The sequence below is a fragment of the Haemaphysalis longicornis genome, unplaced genomic scaffold, assembly GCF_048455015.1.
Source record: "Haemaphysalis longicornis isolate Haplotype H1 unplaced genomic scaffold, Haemaphysalis longicornis Haplotype H1 scaffold_8, whole genome shotgun sequence".
NCBI classification, from domain to species: domain Eukaryota; kingdom Metazoa; phylum Arthropoda; class Arachnida; order Ixodida; family Ixodidae; genus Haemaphysalis; species Haemaphysalis longicornis.
In genome coordinates this window covers 68,808,343-68,814,342 of record NW_027526445.1, presented here as the reverse complement: position 1 = coordinate 68,814,342, position 6,000 = coordinate 68,808,343, and the positions used below count along the sequence as shown (strand labels likewise).

Here is a 6,000-nt window from a genome sequence, read left to right as displayed (position 1 = left end):
ACACATCTCTTCGCACAATCCAGTGGTCCCTAGAAAAAATAATGTCCTCCGATGTAGCATGGGCACTCCTACTATTTGAATTGGTTGTGAATGTTGGCTACCTGGCAGTTCGTTTAAACTGCAGCATAAATACCAATAAGTGACCAGGGGACGATGACGTGCAAGTGCTTGGGTATTGTCCTCCATGTTATTTCCACGTTCCTGAACAATGTAAAAGGAATATACGAAATGAAGGAGACAGTTTTTAGTTTTATTTATTTCCAGTTTCACGGCCATAGAAGACGACATATCAGAGGTGCTCAGCACAAACATTGTAGGTGCATCCAGATGCTTGTTGAGACCCCTGTCACTGAAAAGTAAAAAAGAAATAGCATTTTGAAAACTGGTCAAGCACTACATATATTTCCTTAGGAGCCTCCCATTCACAATTCAAATGAACAAACAGCTTAAACACAGTACACTATTATTGTGTTGCTTGCGTGTATGTTTTTTAGTATGCGTGTGGACACTGACGTTTCTGCTGTATCTTTTTTCCTTTATTTTTTTTCTTGTACGCACGTGGCAGAATTCTCGTATGTTATTATTCTTCGTTTAATCTGCTCAGGTACCACACCCCTCATTAATGTCAGTAGGGCCATAAGGGTATCTTGAATAAATAAACATAGAACACCAAATACATGGTGCTACATCTACAAATTAACGTTCCTGTAGCAGTTAAAAATTTATAAAATAAATAATAAAATGGCACATTTCCACACATTTCCTAATACAAATAAAAACACGGCCAACTCCAGCTTTCTTCAAAATTTTGTACTATACCAGTCTCTTTGAACCAGGCAAAAAAACTGTAAGCATCTTGAAAACAATTTTATTTGCACGTAAATTGCAGACAGCTTAAAGTAGCCATGAAGAGAAAACACAAGTTTGGTTCATTCAAAAGATTGTCTCGTTAGAATCATACTGACACCACTTTTAACGTAAACTTCGCTCAAATAAGCTACATAATTACGAAAAACGGGAATGGTCATGCGACCCACCAGCTCATTCCCCGCAACAGAACCTATGATGTCACATGAGCTAAGCTCTGCGATTGGCGGAGGCTGGCAGAAGCAGACACAAATTAGGTAGAGCTGTAATTACAAACTAGACGAACGAGCGATTTGCGCTTAACTTTAGGGCACATTCTTTACAAAGCAATAAGAATGATGGGACAAACAGTGGAAATTATGAAAGCACATGTAAACATAGAAGTACTGATGCATTCTGCTGTTCGTACTGCGCACAGCATGCTTGGTTTAGCAGCACAGCACTACGGGGCTTGGGGCTGTCTCAGACGACACTGGCCGATTGACGCAAGCAACCTTGTTTTACGTGACCCCATTTGTCGAGCGAGCACTGTTTCAGGGAACGAATATTTTCTCCCAGAACAAAAACAAGCCAGGTTTAAATGCGGGCAAACACAAACCAAACGCTTGCCACGGTATGGTGGCGCCATCTAGGTTACGGAACGTAAAAAAACGCGGGAACAAACCAACACCGCTGTACAGGGTGGAGACAACCTTTGAACGGTCCCGTCCCGCCGCAATTGGGCCAACGGGCTCAACGCGTTATTCTTTTCGTTTCCCACGAGACCTAGCAACGCGAAACAGACAATATGATTCAAACTTCTTCCGTAAACCGCGTTGCGGCGATAATTTTAGCGCGGTTTTGACACAATGACTTGCTTCGGCGGCGAGCGAGCAACCGAAAATGGCGGCGCCAGCGTATACGTGTCTCTACCCTGTACGGCGGATGCGTGAATCAAGGTACTCTAGGCTGCAGAGCGGTCGGTTCCTGTGATGTCACTTGGGACCACGAAACGCACGATTGAGCGGGAAAATCAAAATTTTAACCTAAATTGTTTAATTTCTCAGTGAATAAAGCACCGTTTGTATCCGGACAAGCGCTGGGGGCACTATAAAACACGAAATCTTTCGAATAAAACCAACTTGCATTTTCTCTTCATGGCTCCTTTAACTTAGGTGTCGCAGAAGCTGTTGTACAACAATGACTTACTTGCTCGTCTCTGTTTTTCTGATTTTGCCCTTCTACGAACAAGTCACATCCTACAGTCGCAATGAGGTTGGTCGACCTGTTAACAGTTACAAAATAGAAAGCTATTGTATTGTGCTTATTTCTAACATTATTTTAAAGTTCTTACTCTCACTCCTGTGACACCTAAGGCTGATTCAGCTGGAGAGCACCCCTATGTTGGCAGCAAATTCTATAGTGGTATGAAGTGGCAAAGATTTGGCAAAACAAAGCTTTTTTTGTGATGTAAGGATGATGCTCTACCAGGTGAGCGCAAGGGTGGAGATTGCTTCACCTTTGCACGATAATGCATTAATCACGACTAAGTTCAGTTAGGTGTCCTCGACATTTCAGAGAAGTGCCGCGCAAAAACTGTTTTGAAGAACAACTCAGAAATACTAATGGCCAGAAATGGGCGGCTGGGCGGCCAGAATGTTACAGTCTCTCTTAACTCCAAACTAAAAACAAGTCAGCTTAAAACAAGTAAAAAATACCTTAAAGGAGTAGCACCACTATTAAACGTTCATAGCATGATTAGGCTCTACTTAAAAGGAGTACTTGAAATATCAAAGCTGAGATAACTATGCAAAAAGTTTCCTTTGTAGCTGCAGATTTTAGTAGCAACCATTCAGTATAACATATTTTAAATCAATTTTAATATTTGCATGCACAAGAAAGCTCCGAATGAATACCCTTTCGACACTGGCATAAGCAAGATACGTGGAGTGCCTCGCCATGCAGTTCGCCCCAAACTGCCGACATTAGGGCTCCAGTGACTTAGCCAACACACTGGCTGCTGATGGTGCACGCTGCACTGCCTTGTGAATCATGTCACAGTTTTGGGACTGATATCGTGTGGCCCAGACGTGTGCGGCCATGGCCAGCTTGGGCTACTCTAGGGCACGCATCTAGTCTGACCATGATGCAATGAGAACAGCGACATCAAGAGTGCCATTCTCTCATGGCGGCCGCCTTGGTGTTCGTTCTGTCCAAGCCAAAACTGACACGAATAAACAAGGCTCAAAATAATTATATATACTGAGGTTGACTATCTAATGTTCCAATCTATGATTCCTGGGCTGGTAGGCACCCATAGAAATGGGAAAAATGTAACACGAGAATTTCATACCAGTACTTTTTTAGAATATTTACATAGACAAATGAACTGCAAGCTAATGACCATTTCTGCCAGTTGTTGCCCCCATCTGTCCACCATTCCTCAGCTGAGCATGAAAGACTGGTACAATAAAGTGTCAAGTTTAGATCTGACAAGTTTGCAAGCTCAGTGATTCCCATTGAACTTTTTGTGAACTTTCTTTACAAGGATTTAACCTATAACCACTCCTCCCTGGCTTGGCTCATGTACAATGCTTAAGCTTCACGCACATACTGTACTTGGTACAGTTTCATTTACTAAAGTGAAGCCTCCAGCCTCTCGCTGATGTGTCTGTAGTCCACCCAAAATGCACTGCAGAAAGCCAACTTTTTCTAATGATGACGATCGTGGGTGAAGTGAACGCTTCCCGTGATCTGAATTGAACCTGGGTCCCTCATGTTATGAAGCTGACATCTATCCCATTGCGTCATTCCAGCGCAGTCGAAGCAATCTGGATTTGCATAGAAGTGGAAAATTACACAGGAAATGTACACCTCCATCTAACGACAATGGTTGTACACTACAGAAGGTCATGGCTTGCCTGCATCAGTAAAGCTCTAGAGAGCACAACTGCAGTGCACCAGACCGTCCCGATGAGAAACAGGTGCTCAGTACTGGGCTGGTTAATTTGGCGTTGCACTTGGTTTTGGAAAGCTTCACATCCCCCGTTTTTGTCGTTTCAACAGATTGGCAGTTGCTTTTTTATTAATTCTTCCCGTCAGTAACTAGGACACAGCTACACATTTGGTTGTCATACTACCAGGGTGGTCTGCGAGCAGACACAGTCTGTCTGCAGCTAATTTCGAGTGTACCACAAAACGACCCACTTGTGGAGGCATTCACCTGCTTTCCATGGGTACCCAGAAAGGATGTAGACCAAGCCTTGCTCTCCAGGCCCTGCACCAACATCGTAGGGGCCAAGTCCAAGCACTTCTTTTTTTCCACTGGAAGCCCTCCTATGCAGATGCTGCAGGAACAGGATTAAATGCTGTGTCAGCACAACTGAAAGTTGGGTAGGCTAATAATACATCTTTGAAAAACAAAATGCGTAAAAGATAGCGACGTGGAATAAGACCACACAGGACAACCGACTACAAGAAAAAGAACACACATACAGCAGATTGTTTTGTGTTTTCTGCAAAAGCAGAAGTGGGCAATCTCTGCCGCATTGTTAATAACAAGGATTATTGAAGTAAAGGGAGGAACGAGTGCAGTGTTAACCTTGCGCAGCCTTTAGTTCATTGTACGATTGGCATGGTTTACAGAATTCCGTTGTCATGTAAGTCCGTGTATGTGGGCCAGACAGGACGCCGTCTAAGCGTCCATCTCGGAGAGCACTTGTTTACGGTAACGAAATCAACGGGTGCAAATCTTCCTGCACATGATAAAAAGTGTGGGTGCCACCCTTTGTTTGACGAGGCTGTGGTGTGTCCCTCCTGCCTGTACGCGTTATTTGTGTGCTTTCAAATTTTCAGTGGCTTTATGCCCTGCCACATCCTATTTGTCCCATATGCAGCTTCTTCCATTCACCTTCAATGTACACTTTACTGACAGTTGCTCCTGGTGCCTCCTCATAAAGGGCCCAAAATGCCGCTTAACCTTCACAGCCCCTTGGACGATCTGATTCTGCCGCTGTCATTTGGTCTATCCTTTCTCTCTCCCTCTTCCGTCTTTTTTGGCTCACGATTTCACGCTTTTGTTTTTCCCTTTGGCCGCGATATCCTTACGTTCTCTGTACAGAAGCGACGTTTTCCATTCATCTCCCGCAACGCAACTGAACTGCCCGAAGAGCTAGAACGTTGATGCGTGCACACGGCATACTCGCGAGATTAACGCTATCAAACACATGCATACTTACGATCGAGGCACTGCACTTCAAACATCCAGGACAGCGCTTCGGGGAGTACACGCCACCGGTTCGATCAAACTTGAGCAATGTTATGGGCTCCTACACAAAAGGAAAAATGAAACGCTTGAAACTGCGGCCGGAGTGTGAAAGGACATAGCATCGTAATTTGAATTTAGCGTGTGCTGCATACTTGGGCGAGAAACAGGGAGTGGGAAAAGAAACCACACGTACTACGTTGGATACACGAAGCAGGTGTTGGTTTGCGCGCCAACGTCTGGTTTGTCGTTTTCCACTCTGTCTGTTCCTCGCCCAAGTATGCAGCGCACGCTAAATTTGATTCAAGATTATAAAAAAATCGTTAACATCACAATACAGCTAGGAGGCCGAGCTAGGCGGCCACGTAAGCAAGAATTCACGCAGCTTTAGGGTACACAGTACAGTGGTATAAACACAAAAACTACAACAAACATAAAATAGCGATGTTACTGACCTTGCTGGGAAAATGAGCGCATCGATGCCCTCTTTTCCGCTCTTCCATGTCTGTGACTGCAAACGCCGGAGACCGGCATGGCTGATCTACGCTGAGCTCAGGTACAGGAGGCGATGGCTCAGGCTGCAAGTCTCTCTTGAAATGTCGTAGTAGGTATGTCGGATACGGAGATCGCACCAATACTAGCATTCACGGTATATTCACGCATCTGCAGCTTCACTTGGCAGCAATCAGCACAAACACACGCTGCAGGCGCGTAGCCAAGATTTTTGTTCGGGGGGGGCTAAGGTTGTTCTCGCCCCCCCCCCCCCTTCCCCCCCCCCCCCCCACCTCAAGAAAAAAAAAACGCGGCAGTTTGCAAGCGCAAAATACATGTTTGGTTCATTAAAAAGACTGTCGTTCATTAAAAAGACTGTCTTGTCCCAATAACAACGA

The 6,000-nt window shown here is 44.6% G+C and overlaps 1 long non-coding RNA gene across 1 annotated transcript; it reads right to left on the bottom strand.

The window, feature by feature from the left end:
* Positions 1-213: 213 nt before the first annotated feature.
* Positions 214-5,792, bottom strand: LOC144149384 (uncharacterized). Its single transcript, XR_013318290.1, has 4 exons — positions 5,566-5,792; positions 5,085-5,174; positions 4,070-4,193; positions 214-349 (listed from the first exon to the last, which is right to left on the bottom strand). It is a non-coding gene; the product is annotated as an uncharacterized LOC144149384 (long non-coding RNA).
* Positions 5,793-6,000: the final 208 nt, after the last annotated feature.